Source organism: Symphalangus syndactylus, chromosome 9, assembly GCF_028878055.3.
Source record: "Symphalangus syndactylus isolate Jambi chromosome 9, NHGRI_mSymSyn1-v2.1_pri, whole genome shotgun sequence".
Taxonomy (NCBI): domain Eukaryota; kingdom Metazoa; phylum Chordata; class Mammalia; order Primates; family Hylobatidae; genus Symphalangus; species Symphalangus syndactylus.
Window position 1 is genome coordinate 43,575,834 of NC_072431.2, and position 14,803 is coordinate 43,590,636.

The following is a 14,803-nucleotide window of genomic DNA, read 5'->3' on the forward strand; positions in this document are numbered from 1 at the left end:
GTTCCTTATGCAGGGTCGTGTGTTCATACATGGAGGAAATCTAAGATTTGGAGTCTGACAGCGGGAGATACAGGGCTGGATGCATGAAAGAACTTCCATGTGGAGTTTTCTGCCTGAATGTAAACTCTGAGGGCAGGAACTTGATTGCATTTGATGTCCTACCTCCAGTGCCTAAATCAGTGCCTGGCTCATTGTAGGTGCTCAGTACCTCCTGGCCGAGTGCGTGAATGAATATAGGAAGGAAAGGCAGTGAACTTGCTGCAGTTCAGAACACTTTCTGTACTCTGTACTTTATGCAGTTTATTTCTGGCTTGGCCTTTGTTAAGGGTCAGGAAGTTGGTTGGAAGAGAGATCCATCCACATGTTAGAACATCAGCTTGTGCCAGCACTGTGCCAGTCCTGGAGATGATATAGTATAAAGACCTTTTCCAAGGTCTTCTTCAGTATTGGACTGTTGGGGGTTCTACTTTTTCTTTTGACAGTGATTGTAACAAGGGGTGTTTCCCTAGAATTACTCCCCCTAAGGTAGCAGAGTGATCCTTGAGTTCAGGGGATTGGATTAATTGTTGATTTTTTTTTTTTTTTTTTTTTTTGAGATGGCGTCTCACTGTGTTGCCCAGGCTGGAGTGCAGTGATGTGATCTGGGCTCACTGCAAGCTCTGCCTCCTGGGTTCATGGCATTCTCACGCCTCAGCCTCCCAAGTAGCTGGTACTACAGGTGCCTGCCACAACACCCAGCTAATTTTTTAAAAATATTTTTCATACAGATGGGGTTTCACTGTGTTAGCCAGGATGGTTTCGATTTCCTGACCTCGTGATCTGCCCGTCTCAGCCTCCCAAAGCGCTGGGATTACAGGTGTTAGCCACCGTGCCCAGCCAATTTTCTTTTTTTATGAAGAGATGGGGTCTTGCCATGTTGTCCAGGCTGGAATGCAGTGGCTATTCACAGGCAAGATCATGGTACACTATAGCCTCCAACCTTGAACTCTTGGGCTCAAGCAATCCTTTTGCCTTAGCCTTCCTAATAGCTGGCTCTACAAGTGTGTGCTGCCGCACCCGGCTCTGGGTGGATCTTTAACCCTAAGTTTAAGTCAGTCCTGACAATTTTGGTTTGTTTTATTGTCCTTGAGAAGCAGCTAGGTAAATGAGGTCGTTAAAATACATGTCTAAGCAGTCTTAGTGGCCTTCTTGGGCTTCCTTTTGCTCCTCCCAAGTTAGAAGTCGGGGCAAGTCTTCCCCCCTGCTTCATCCTATCCCCTTATAACTTCAGATAAAATAATGACTATAAGGATTTGAAATCCCTATGATTGTCGGAGGAGAAGGGTTGAGAGTGAGTGGGTCTTATTTTCTTCCCTACCTTCCTATTATGTCAGTTTTGAGCCTGTGTATTCTATAGTTTTTTTTTTTTCTCAGCATCAAACTGAAATCTTATTTATATCTTTTTCAACTTTAATATCCCCACTTTTTGATCTTTGGGGATTAGAAGCCAAGTATGGACAAGAGGAGAGTGGCCAGGGCATTGAGTAAGCATGTATGTACATTTCATCATTTTTGCCATACCTGGTGGGTTGTGCTGAATTTCTTGGGCAAAAGGCCTGAAGTTCTGTTACCACCAGGGGAAAAGGAATTGTGGTTGCTGTCGGGATCACAGCCAGGAGGCTATTTATAGTCTGTAGTGAGTGGCTGTGAGCCCACCATGGTTCTGAATATGCCTCCTGCCTTAAAGTTCCCAGTGTTCTTGAAGCGGACCCTGCCCTTGCTGGCCAGACAGTAGTTAATGATAAAGTGGACGGCTGCAGGATGTGGCGCGTGATGGCCTTGGCAGCTCACCGCCTGCAGGTGCTTGTGCTTTGGCTGACCTGAACCCAGCCGGAGAGCAGGTGCTCCCTGCCCCCATGCTGGCTTCCTGGCCTTTCTCTGAGCTGGCTTCACGGACATGGAGCTGATGGACCACTCGCTAACCAGAGTCCACTTTCTTTATTCCACATGTGCCATGTCAGGTTAAGATTTATAACAGGTCATGAATTTAGCTTCCTCATCTCTCTGGGTTCACGTCAAATATCTAGATTTGCCTTGCAAAAATGGCCAAGATCAGGTGACACTTTGCACTTTTAGCTCACATTAAGGTATACGGACTAGAAGGAAAAGGTGAAAAAGTAAGTTCTCACAAGAAATAACCAAGAAAGGAAAACTTTTTTCTTGCTTTCATAGCAATGTATGATATGCGTATTTATGTTGATTCCTGGATGCTCTAATGGTAGAGTGATAATTTATGTGTTCGTTTGCGTTTGCAGGTGATGGAAAACTCCAACTCAGACGAGCCTTAATAAGATGAACATGGAATGGCTGCCATTCTATGGAGTCCAGGGTAAAACAGGTTTTAGATCTGGGTTGACTCAGGGCTCAAGCAGTGTCCCTAGAGCCCTATTATTTCCCCTCCACTTCTTCTGTCAGTTCCATTCTCAGCAGGTTCTCGTTTCATGGTAGGAAAATGGCTATGGCATATCCTACATTCAAGTATAATGAGAAAATCACACTTTCTTTTCTAGTAGTTCCTGTAAAATCCCAAGAGTCACTCTGATTGGGTGGGCTCAGGTCACGTCACACCCTAGAATCCAGTGCAGTGTGACGATTGGTTTCCAGCCACACCTCAGCATGCAGAATAGGAGGGGGTGTATCCCAGACCCAGTTCAGGAGTTGTTGCTGAGAAGGAGAGGGGGAGGAACTGAGGAAGCACAGAGTTTCTACAGATGATTCCATGAAGCACACATTGGGGACTTTCATTCTCATAAAAGAGCACTGTTCTTGGGACCTCATACAGTGTTGCTTGGTTCTCAAAAAGTACTAAGTTCTTGTGTGGTTTCTGGGTAAGTCTGGCATCCCCCAGAAGCAGGGAGCCAGTGATTTTCCTGATGCCCTTGGGATGTTCACTACAGGGTATTAGATTACAGTAGGTCGTAGTGGATGCCATGCCTGGGAGTTGTATGGTGTGACATTAGATCAATTAGCTTTCCCTGTACCCCATTACATCAAAGAGTGTCGCTGGACAGCTATTCTCAACATATGTTTTGTTTGTCTCCGAAAACACGTGTTCCATTTCTCCCTGGGCCACTCAGATTCATTTTGGGTGACTGTCTTGTCAGCCTGGGGCTGGGGAGAGGGGAGGACAGGCTTCGTTTTGGCAGTGCTTCAAGCTTGGAGCAGCATCCTGCAGCCAGCACCATAAGCTGTATAATTTGTCCATGGAGGCCTATGCATTATAGAAATGAGAATTCCTTCTCTGACAGCATTCATTGCTTAGCATGCAGCAATTTGGCTGTCAGAAACAGCTGGCCCTGCAGGGTGGGACAATAGAAAGGTGAGACCCGAAAGAGGCCAGTGCTTACTCAAGTCTCCCACTGTGAGAGGATCAGGTTACTGAGACTGTCATTAACAACAGACTGCAAGGGGCTCTGGGCACAGCTTCCAGTGAGCAGGAGCCTGTGGCTCAGACAGTTAGTGATTTTCCCCTGTTTTGCTGAATGGAACAAAAATAAATAAATTAAAAATAAACCATTAACCTTTGCTGACACTCAGATGTTCAGTTCTGATTGTGTCTTCTACTGGGTGATGAGCATTTCTGGGGAAGTAAATCCCTTCTAACCTAAGTATAGTTATTGATGCATTGCAGAAAACTCAGAAAGGAGTGGGGCTGAGGGGCAGGATGGATTACTTGACACCTGCATGTTGGAGTGCTGTAATTTTTAGGTTCTACTTACCTAGAAACAATGCTGAAAGGACCAGGATTGGAGACCTTATGAGGCAGGTTTAAACATGAAGTAGAAATGGGGTTGTGCGTTCTCCCCAGATATACATACTTGGAAGAGCCATGCAGCAAGCAGAGGAGAGGAACAGAGGAGCTGTGTGGCTTGACCCTCCTCGGAATCTGCAGTGTGGCTGGCTCTGTGTGCTTCCTGTATTGATTCCATGACTCATGGAGCATGAGCTAAGCAGAAAGCACACTTAAACTACAGAGGAGACAGCTGTCTGTTACAGGAGGACATATTTTCTGGGTTTAATGGCGCCACATTTTTCCTAATAGTTTGTACACTGGAGAAGTACTTACTAGTAATGTCTGCTAAAGGGTCTTTATTGTTTTTTCCTTTTTGAAAAAAAAAGACATTCTTTAAAAAAATCACCTAAATATTATTCTTGACTTTTATTTCATAACAGGACTTCCCTTCTAGGAAAACAGTACCAATATTTTGTTTTTCTTTGTACAATAAGCAACTTGTCACCATGGGTTGTTTTTTTTCCCCCACCTCTTGATAGCAAGGGTCTATCGGAAGTTTAAAGCAATGCAGCGGGAAGTACCTTGCCTTTTTGAAGCGAATAGCGTTTCAGAGATATTGGGCGGCTCAAGGTTAGTTCTCCTGTTGGAATTCGTTTGTTGTTCAGTGCGGCTGGAACTGTACTTTCTCCTGCTCTCCCTCTAAATCTGTTTCGCTTTTACATGATAGAGGCTGAAGTTCCCAGATGTTGTTTGGATTAAAGAGTATGTGTGGGGAGGGGGGAAAAAGCTTTCTTGATGATAATAACAGAGTCAGACTGGCTGGTTCTGTACTGACAGGAAAATGGAGAGATAAAAACTCCATTAATGGTGTGTGCATTGCCTAAGTAGCCAATAAAACAATGCTGTCCTCACTGGAAGCCGGTCCCAGACTGGCAACGCTTCGTGCCAACTGCAGGAGACAACAGCTGCAAAGAGGGGCAGAGAATTTGAGTCAAGAGTCCACGTTCAATGACTGGCTTGGGGGGCAGTTCTTTTGTTCTCTACCACCTCCTCTCCTCCTCCTCCTCCTTCTCCTCCTACTTTTGCCCATTTTCCTTGATGAGCCCCTCTTAATGCTCACTGTTCCAGAAATTGAACCACGTCTGATTAAAACTTAATGGTTACTCACAGAATGAAGTTGGCTGGTAGTTTCCAAGCCTGTTTGTCTGGGTTCCTTTGAGTTTGTGACAATAGAAATTGTTATTTTGTATAAAATGTATCTAAGGGTTACAGTCCTTAAAGTTTGACAGAACAGTCACTTATCACAGATGTACTGCTCTATTTTCCCTCAAATATCTTTAAATTTCCATGCTCGAAATTAAATTAAAAAATTTAAAACAGTTTTTTAAAAAAAAGCATCTCATTTTAGAAGATAATGGAAAATGGCAAAGGCTTGCTTTAGTCAGCTTTCATTCTATATGTACTTCCTGAACCCGTTCTCTGAGTGAAGCTCTCTTCTGTGACTGTGGGCCAGGTAAGGCTGTGTGCAGACCTGACTTTGGGAACTTACTGTCTCATGGTCAGGTAAATCTTTTGATCTCCAAAGGGAAAGAAAGACATGCTGTTTGAGTGGTTTAGAAAAGCATCCCTGTAAATTCAAAAGAGAGATGAGCTGATTACCTAGGTCTGCCTCTGTTACACGTGAGTGTAAAATTTAAATTACTTTGACTTTTATTCATAGTATACATGGGGAAGGGAAAAGATATTTGAGTGTTTATCTTTGTGCCACATCCTGTGCTACGAACTTTATATATATTAGGAAGTAGGTATCTGTAGCCTCATTTTACAGGCGAAAGAAACGTAAATCTTAAGGAGCTCATTTACTCAAGGCTGCAAAGTCTGTTCTTCTGTTCATGGTTGCAGATGTAATGAAGCACAGGACATGAACCAATTCATCTGGTATTTATTCCTCCTAATTACAGTAGACATCTAGAAGAGGAGATGGAGTGTTCTTTATCTAGGCCCTTCAGAATGCTGGTGTTATGGGGTAAGGGCACACACTACTTTTAAATTCTGGAAGCCTTATACATCCTGGAAGGCTTCATAGAGGAGGAGAGACATTCATTTATCTTGCAGCACACCCCCTTGAGTGTGCTCACTGTGTCAGGCACCCCGGTAGGGACTGGGGACTCAGTGCTAAAGAAGACAAAGTCCTCTGTTGTCAGAAGGTGGTGATGATTTCCTGGTTGGCAAAGCCATGGGAGGGGAGAACAAGGGTGGGTATCCAAGCACCCTGGAGGAGATGAATCTAGAGAAAAGTACCTGGCGAAGAGCTCAGCTGGGAGTGACGCTTGTCCAGGTTTCCTTCCTGAAATGGAGGACTTTGTGTGCAGATATAAGGTGGTGGATAAAATGTGTAGGGAGGAGCAATAAGGAATGCTTTTAGGTACAACCTGTGTTTCCTTTTTGGAAACCCCATGTGGATTGTGAGCTGTCTCAAGGTTCTTGGCTGCGGACCTCTCACTCTCAGGCCACACCAAGTGGCCAGTGGCCACAGTATCTCAAGCCTGGTTTCTTCTCTCATCACTAAAGATGGCAAAGTAAGGTCATGGGCAAACCTTGTTCTTACAGATAAAGCCTTTATGTTAGGCATTTCCAAAAAAAGTATTTGCCTCTTCTGACACAGTTTTAATTTACACGGCAAAGTAGGGAGCCTGCTCTGTGGAAATATGACTCCCCATGATGAATATTAGATATTAAATGGCCTTTGACATGTCATGCATGCATTACTGTGCCAGCTTGTCTTTTTCTAAATGTCAGGTCGTCACTGTTAATTTTATATGTTTAAAAGATTTGGGTGAATTCCAGGTATAACACTTTGGTTTTCATTTTTACATTTCATAGTAGTTGAAAGGCTCCATGGTATTCCTGATAGATGCTTGTCTGCATCCATATTGATGAAGAACAGTAGAGTATATTAAATTAAAGGGTTGTTGGCTGGTTGTTTGGCGGTGACTTGCTTTCTGTTTTCTGTTCACTAGAGGATGCTTGGAGGATGTAATCTGCATACTGGTTATCAATGTGAAGGTTTCCCTTTGTTCTGTCAATAAACCCTACTGGTTAACAGATCCTTGTTTTTAACCACTGGTTTTCAGCCCTGCTGTGGGGCAGAGCTACGCTGGAGTCCATTGTGAGTATTGCTAAGTAATTTATTATTCATTATTGAGGTAAAGAAATTTTGACATACGTTGGAGCTGATTCAGCACAATACTCTCCCATGCGTTCCATTATGTCTTTCAGAGTGAAAAAAAAAATGGAACTCAAAGGCAAGTCAAAGAACTGTATGTTTTAGTTAGTAAAATATACTATTAAGAAAAAGAAAAAGTGTTAAGAAAAGGAAAAAAATGAGTATCACAAAAGTCAGCATTATGGTTATAAGAGCATCAATAATATTAATAACTTACCCTTTAATGGTGCTTATATCATGTTCTGTTGTGAGTGCTTTACATATATTAACTTATTTAATTCTTAGGATAATTCTGTGAGGCAGGTATAATTTTTAATCGAAATTTTTCAGATGAAGGGAATGAGGCACATTAAGTTAGCTCCTGAGGCCTTAAAGGTAGCGCGTGGCAGGACCACAGTTCTAACTGGCTCAGTTCTGGGTTTTAACCACGGTGTAGGGGAGGAAGCGGGCATAGTGGTTGAGGACACATGGGATGTGGTGGGATGTGGAGCGCTGGCAGTTTCCTAAAAAGGAACCATCAGGACCCTCACTAAAGGTTTTAGTTGCATTTTTAGTCCATATGGATTGTTTTAGTCCATTTGGGCTACTATGACAAAATTCCAGAGGCTGTGTAGCTTATAAAGACCCGACGTTTATTTCACACAGTTCTGGAGGCTGGGAAGCCCAAGATCAAAGCGCTGGCAGATTCAGTGTCTGGCAAGGGCTTCTTAGGTCATAGCTGGCATTTTCTTGCTCTGTCTTCACATGGTGGAAGGGATAAGGTAGCTATCTGGGGTCTCTCTTTTAAGGGGACTAAATCCACAGGGGCGCTCATCCCATGAGGCCCTGCTGTCATGATTTAATCACCTCCAAAAGCCTCACTTCCTAATGTCATCCCATTGGTGATAAGGTTACAACATATGAATTGGAGAGGATACAAACATTTAGACCATAGCATGGATTGAATATATATAGTCATATACTATATGTTTTTATATATGTATATATGAATACATTTATTTATTTGATATACATCTGCATGAATTCATACTGTATTTGAGAAATGGCAGTATAAATGGCCCATGTGTGTGTGATATATATAGCTCTCTATTCTTGCTGTTTGATGTATTAATACAATAAACCCCACAGTTGGGACCTACGCATCTACCTCTAGAGAAAGAGCATATTCACATATGGAAGCTTTTTTCAACCCTGGAATGCCCCTACTTCTGCGGAGCATTCACATTTATTTGCCTCTTAAAAAAAAAATTACCAGCCTGGGCATGGTGGCTCACGCCTATAATCCTAGCATTTTGGGAGGCCGAGGCAGGCAGATCACCTAAGGTCAGGGGATCGAGACCATCCTCGCTAACACAGTGAAACCCCGTCTCTACTAAAAATACAAAAAATTAGCCGGGCATGGTGGCATGCGCCTGTAATCCCAGCTACTCAGGAGGCTGAGGCAGGAGAATCGCTTGAACTCAGGAGGCAGAGGTTGCAGTGAGCCGAGGTCACGCCACTGCACTCCAGCCTGGGCGACAGGTGATTTTAAATTTAATCCAAAATTATACTTAAAAGAGAATAGCTTCTAGACATGTATGTGACCTGCCCTTTGTATGTCCAAAGTATTATTAAAAAACTGGAAGGATACCTCATGGTTGTGTTAAACCAGTCTAAATTTGGTTAGAAGTTCTAAGAGACTCAGTTGAATTCATGCTAGTATGTGTTGTCTTAAGCCTGAGTGCACAGCAGTGCTGGCAGAACCAACAAAAGTGCTGCACATGAAACAACTAAAATGGATTTTTAAAAAAGCTGTTATCTAAGAGTTACCTCCACCAATACTTAATGCATTCAAAATTAAAACTAACAGGAGCTAGCCTTTTCCTTCCTGACAGTTTTAGAAAGTAAGCCATTCTAAAACTTACAGAAGATTATCATTTCCCTCTTGGATTTGAAAGTAAAAAAACAAAATCAGGTAGACAAATGTTTATGAAATGGACTAAGGTTTAGTGACCTGAAACTCAGTTGAATTTTTCTCGTAATTGTTGACAGTGTGAATGGTAAACAGAGACAATTGCTAACGTTTTATTTCCTTTTTATATGTGTGTTGTACTTTCATGTCCTGTCATATTGAAGCAATCCTGAAAGTATTAACTGTTTCTTACCATGTCTCTCTCAGTGATACTCAACTCCCAGCTGCTCATTTGAGTCACCTGGAGAGTTGGGACAATGGCCATCCTCCATTTCCACCAGAGAGCACTCTTCAGGCACTTTTAATGTACAGCCAAGGGTGAGAACAACTGGGCTCATTTAGTCCTTTAACCCTGGGGTTTTGGGTAATGCTTGTCTGCCCTTCCTCTTCAGTCCACAGAGCTCAAGTATATGCTGGACATCAGGGATGCAAAGATACAGGAAGCCAACCTGTGCAGTATGGAGACAAGTTTGTTAACTTATTGGTCTCTGGAGGAACTTTTACTGAGAGAATTCAGCTGGCTGTAGTATCACCTCTACCTGAGGAAGGATAGGGCTGACAATTTGCTAGTCTCTAGCTCTTCTTGAATTGCTTTTGAAAGGTAGAAATGTGTGACCAAAGGCTGATATATGTGTGTGTTTATACACACATATTCCTTTCATTGTTGCTTAGATAAATAGAGCACATTTGAAATGAGTATGGTGTTAAAATGGCTATGAAGAATTAATTTCACATTAGAAATTCTGGCCCAAATTCTGGGAATTTGGGTTATTGATGATAAATGTAGATTGTTCGTATTAATTGTCGGGTAAGTTGCTTCCTAAGAGTTGCAGTATCACAAATGATCAGAAAGCTGATGGTTCAACCTGTGCTTATGTAAATTAATCACAGGTGTGAAATCTTGAGGCTTGTGAAGAAAAGACTCCTAACACAGTCAAATTCAGGCATGTTTTATGTTGTAGAATTAATCTATTAAAAAATGAATCCTGATGCAAAGCTGTATGTTCTAATTAATAGTAACCCAAATCAAGAGGCTAAAATTCCATTAGTGGACTGAATGCTGAGTGACACTTGAGGAGAGTAAAGTATAGAAAATGTCTCTGTTTTGTGGTGACTCATATAAAAGGTCTTGCATTAAAGAGTCCAGAGATTTATGTATCATAGACAAGGTCGTCTTGATAATAGCACATAATTCTGGGAGCAGACCCATCCCCATCTTCCCACCCCATATCACTCCTACTCCAAAGCATCACTGGAATCCCAAAGAGGATTCCAGGTAGGCTGGGTTCAGTCCTGACTCTTGACTTGCCATCATCCTTTCTCATTTTTGTCTTTCCTGTTATTTTCTTCTGATACCTCATGTGTCCTTTGGTAGAGCTGTTTCATTTTAATTATCTGCCATTTACTAATGTTAGTCTGAAGTTGGCGGTGATTTGCAGTTTCCAGTAGTAGTTCTCATCTGATTGGGGGGTGGTGTCTGCCTGTTTTATAGATGGGACACAGGCAGAGAGTAATGTGCTTAAGATACCAGTGCCTGGGAAGTAACATGCCTAGGTTCATTCCTCAAGCGGTGTGATTCCAGAGCTTTTGCTCTTTTCACAAAAATTAACTGGGAGACAAGCTATGTCCAGGTGGTGAAGAGGCACAGCCCAGCATGTACTCGAGGTCTAAGTTGTACAAAAAAGACCTTTCAAACCGATTTTTAAAATAACAGTTTTATTGAGTTAGTTCATATACCAAAAACATTCACCCTTTTATGATGTACTATTCGGTGGTTTTTAGTGTAGCCACAGAACTGTTCAACTGACACCACTATCTAGTGGTAGAACATTTTCACCACCCTGACAGAGAAACTATTAGCATGTAAGACTAATTTTAAAGCTGACATTATTGGAGTAGAAGCCAAGGATTGGGCTTTCCTGATCATCCTGTGAACTGAGTGAGGGTAGAAACCAGTTCCTGGCCCAACCCTGCAGTGGGCACAGAGTAGACACCAGTGTTGACTCTCACAGAATCCTCCAGAACAGTGAATTCTCAACTTTTGAAATTTTAACCCAGTCCCAATTTTGGTAAACTAAAAAATCTCACTTTACTTTGCCCACTTGTTTTATGAAAACAATAGTATTTAAAATTGTTTTCTAAGCACCTATTTATGTTTTTCGATTTTTCTAGGGTAGATCTGCCACCCTCATTATTTTGAGTGGAGACTCACTGGCATCTCAAGACTTCTGGGTTATTTTCATTGCAGGTTTGCTTGAACACATGAAATGATTCAGTGCAGTCATGAGTTCAAATGACTCACTCATTAAGCGATTTCATGTGTAAAAGTGATCCCAGCCAGCAAATGCTAATAACAGCCATTTATTATTCCTTGGATCTTCCTACTCTTTTCTTTAACATTTGTCTTTGGCCATTGCCTCCTTTCTGTTACCTTTTCGTGCTTATTAAAGTAAATTGAATAACATTATATAGCAATGTGTGTTATTTGTCTTTTCTTCCCAGTGTGATATAAACAGGCTGGGACTGAGAAAATGGGTAGTGGGGTGGGGAAAAACCTTTAAGAAGGTAAAGGCCAGGTGTGGTGTCTCATTCCTGTAATCCTAGTGCTTTGGGACGCTAAGGTGGGAGAATTGTTTGAGACCAGGAATTCAAGGCTGCAGTGAGTTATGTTTCTGCCACTCCACTCCAACTTGAGCAACAGAGTGAGACCCTGTTTCTAAGACAAAAAATGTAGCAAATGTAATATTGTTATGGTGAGAGGAAGAACACTTCTTTTTCCTACTTTAGCTCCCTCAGTCACCTTGACTGACAACATCTGGAAGCAGGCCAGCCAGTGAGAGCTTAGCCATGGGAATTGTATGGGGGCATGAGTCCAAGTGACCATCTTGGGAATAATTCTCTGGGAAAAAATTACATTTTTTTTTTTTTTTTTGGTGAAACAAAGCATCTCTCTTCTTACATTTTATTGATAACAATTTAGTTTCCAGTAATATTACATTGTTAGCATGGTATATAAGTATTGTTCTCAAGATTTGTTTTCTCTCTGTGTGTGTATATAAAATTTAGAAAAAAGATTATGTCCTAAAATGTTAGAGTAGGTAATACTTTGTTTTCAAATGTAAGTCACGAGGAAGCTGTGGTTGAGTATATACACTTAGTTTACACATTGTCTTTTTGTATGAAATCAGAAACATTGGTAGTTCTCTGTGTCTATAACTCAGGGTTTGGGGAAGTTTGTTTTGTTTTTTACTTTGAGTTAAAAGCCATGACAGCACTGAAAATGGGTTCCAGTAGGTCTACCTCCTTTTTTTCCATTAGCATAATTATTTCTTTTTCATTTTTTAAATTGTTCATATTTCTCTTGGATGGTATCTTTTCTGCTTTGAATCCATTATCAGGGTACACCATTTATTATCAACATTTATTAAGGGCCTTTTATTTTATTTTATTTTGAGACGGAGTTTGCTCGTCACCTAGGCTGGAGTGCAATGGCATGATCTCGGCTCACTGCAACCTCCGCCTCCTGGGTTCAAGCAATTCCCCTGCCTCAGCCTCCCAAGTAGCTGGGATTACAGGGGCTTGCTACCACACCTGGCTAATTTTTGTATTTTTAGTACAGATGGGGTTTCACCATGTTGGCCAGGCTGGTCTTGAACTCCTGACTTCGGGTGATCCACCTGCCTTGGCCTCCCAGAGTGTTGGGATTACAGGCGTGAGCCACTGCGCCCAGCCTCTTGGCCTATTATTTATATGACTATCCTTGATGTTTCAGAGGTGAAAAATACTACTTACCTTGAGGAGTCCACAGACTCACCAGGGAAATAGTAAAATTTAAAAATTGAAATGCACTTTTAAGGGCCACAATAGTTAAGTTTGGGAACAACAGATGAGGGGGCATGTGTTAATATTTCAGACAGGATGTAGACATGGGGGCTTTGGGAGGTGATGCTGGGGCTGATCCTGAAGCATAGGAGTTTGCCAGATGAAAAAAGACATTTCAGGCAGACAAGTGCAAAGGCAGAAGGTGAACAAGGTCATAGTGTCCTCAGGGAGCTGTAAGATACAATTAGGGTGAGGGTACCTATGAGATGATAACTCCATGATGTTGGAGATGTCTGGGGCCAGATGATGAAAATCAGGAAATCTACACCAGCTAGGAGGGCCATTGATGGCTTTAAGCAGAGGAGAGGCACTAGTGAGTGTTACTCAGTGAATGATTTACTACACTGATGGCAGGGATGTAGAGGAGACCATGAAGGAGTCAGTTGGGGCGCTGCTCGGGGGAGAGGTCCTGGGCTGGGATGTAGGCAGCAATGGGGTTTGTAAGGCGAACTTGGTTTCTGGCTTTGTCTACAAGATTCTTCAGTGGTTCCATTGCAGAAGATAGGACATAAAGAAAGATTAGTAGATCTGGGCTGGTGGGTGACATGGACAGGATGCTTTTAGTCTTGGGAACCTGGATGTATTCTTTTGCTCCCTTGAGAGACTGTTCTTGGTAGGCCCACCGTTACTCTACTTCTGTTTGTACATTTTCTTACTCAGTTATCCTTCAATTGGAGAGCAACTGATTGGTGAGCAAATTAAATTAAAAGCAAACCTCAGTCAGACACAGTGGCTCACGCCTGTAATCCCAGCACTTTGGGAGGCCGAGGTGGGTGGATCACTTGAGGTCAGGAGTTCGAGACCAGCCTGGCCAATGTGGTGAAACCCCATCTCTACTAAAAATACAAAAATTATCTGGGCATGGTGGCGGGTGCCTGTAATCCCAGCTACTCAGGAGGCTGAGGCATAAAAATCGCTTGATCCCGGGAGGCAGAGGTTGGAGTGAGCCAAGATTGCGCCACTGCACTCTAGCCTGGGCGACAGAGTGAGACTGTCTCAAAAAACAAACAAACAAACAAAAAAACAAACTAATCTCTGAGTTAAGAATGAAACTGCTAAATTAAATAAAAAGTGTTATGTTATTTTTACATTTTTTCTTTAATTAGTGGGTTGGGTGCCATCTCAGTACAGAGGTAGATTGGAAAGCTGTCTTTTTTTTGGAAACAGTTTTGCTATTGCTCTGTTACCCAGGCTGGAGCGCGGTGACATGATCTCAGCAGCCTCTGCCTCCCAGGCTCAAGCAAGCCTCCTGCCTCAGCTTCCCAAGTAGCTGGGACTACAGGGACCCACTGCTGTGCCCACCTAATTTTTTTTTTTTTTTTTGAGACGGAGTCTTGCTCTGTTGCCCAGGCTGGAGTGCAGTGGCGTGATCTCGGCTCACTGCAAGCTCCACCTCCCAAGTTCAATCGATTCTCTTGCCTCAGTCTCCTGAGTAGCTGGGATTACAGGCATCCACCATCATGCCTGGCTACTTTTTTTTGTATTTTTGTAGAGACAGGGTTTCACCATGTTGGCCAGGCTGGTCTTGAACTCCTGACCTCAGGTGATCCGCCTGCCTGGGCCTCCCAAAATGCTGGGAATACAGGCGTGAGACCCTGCGCCTGGCCTTTTGTATTTTTTTGTAGAGACGAGGTTTTGCCATGTTGCCCAGAAAATTCCTGGGCTCAAGCAATCCGCCTACCTCGGCTTCTCAAAGTGCTGGGATTACAGGTGTGAACCACCATGCCTGGCCCAAAAAAGGCATCTTTAATTAAAGAATACCCCTTGCTGTTAGCATAATTCTTGAGGAATCCTGGTAACAATCATGAAAGAAATATCTAAGCAGAATCTTTGAGTGAGAAGGAAACTTAGTGACTTGGGCCACTGCTCTCTCTTTATAGTTAGGATAAAAGGATAACAGAGAAGCGTGAGTGAGAAGGGTTACTGACTTCTGAGTGTCACACAGCAGTGGTGCAGGGGGCATGTCTAGCTC

General features: G+C 42.6%; 1 protein-coding gene across 1 annotated transcript in view; it reads left to right on the plus strand.

The window, feature by feature from the left end:
- Window positions 1-2,254: 2,254 nt before the first annotated feature.
- Window positions 2,255-14,803, plus strand: part of ACVR1 (activin A receptor type 1) — a 107,077-nt gene continuing 94,528 nt past the window's right edge. Inside the window, exon 1 of the mRNA XM_055292062.2 lies at window positions 2,255-2,368. The gene's annotated coding sequence lies outside the window, so the exon portion shown is untranslated. The remainder of the gene's footprint in view (window positions 2,369-14,803) is intronic.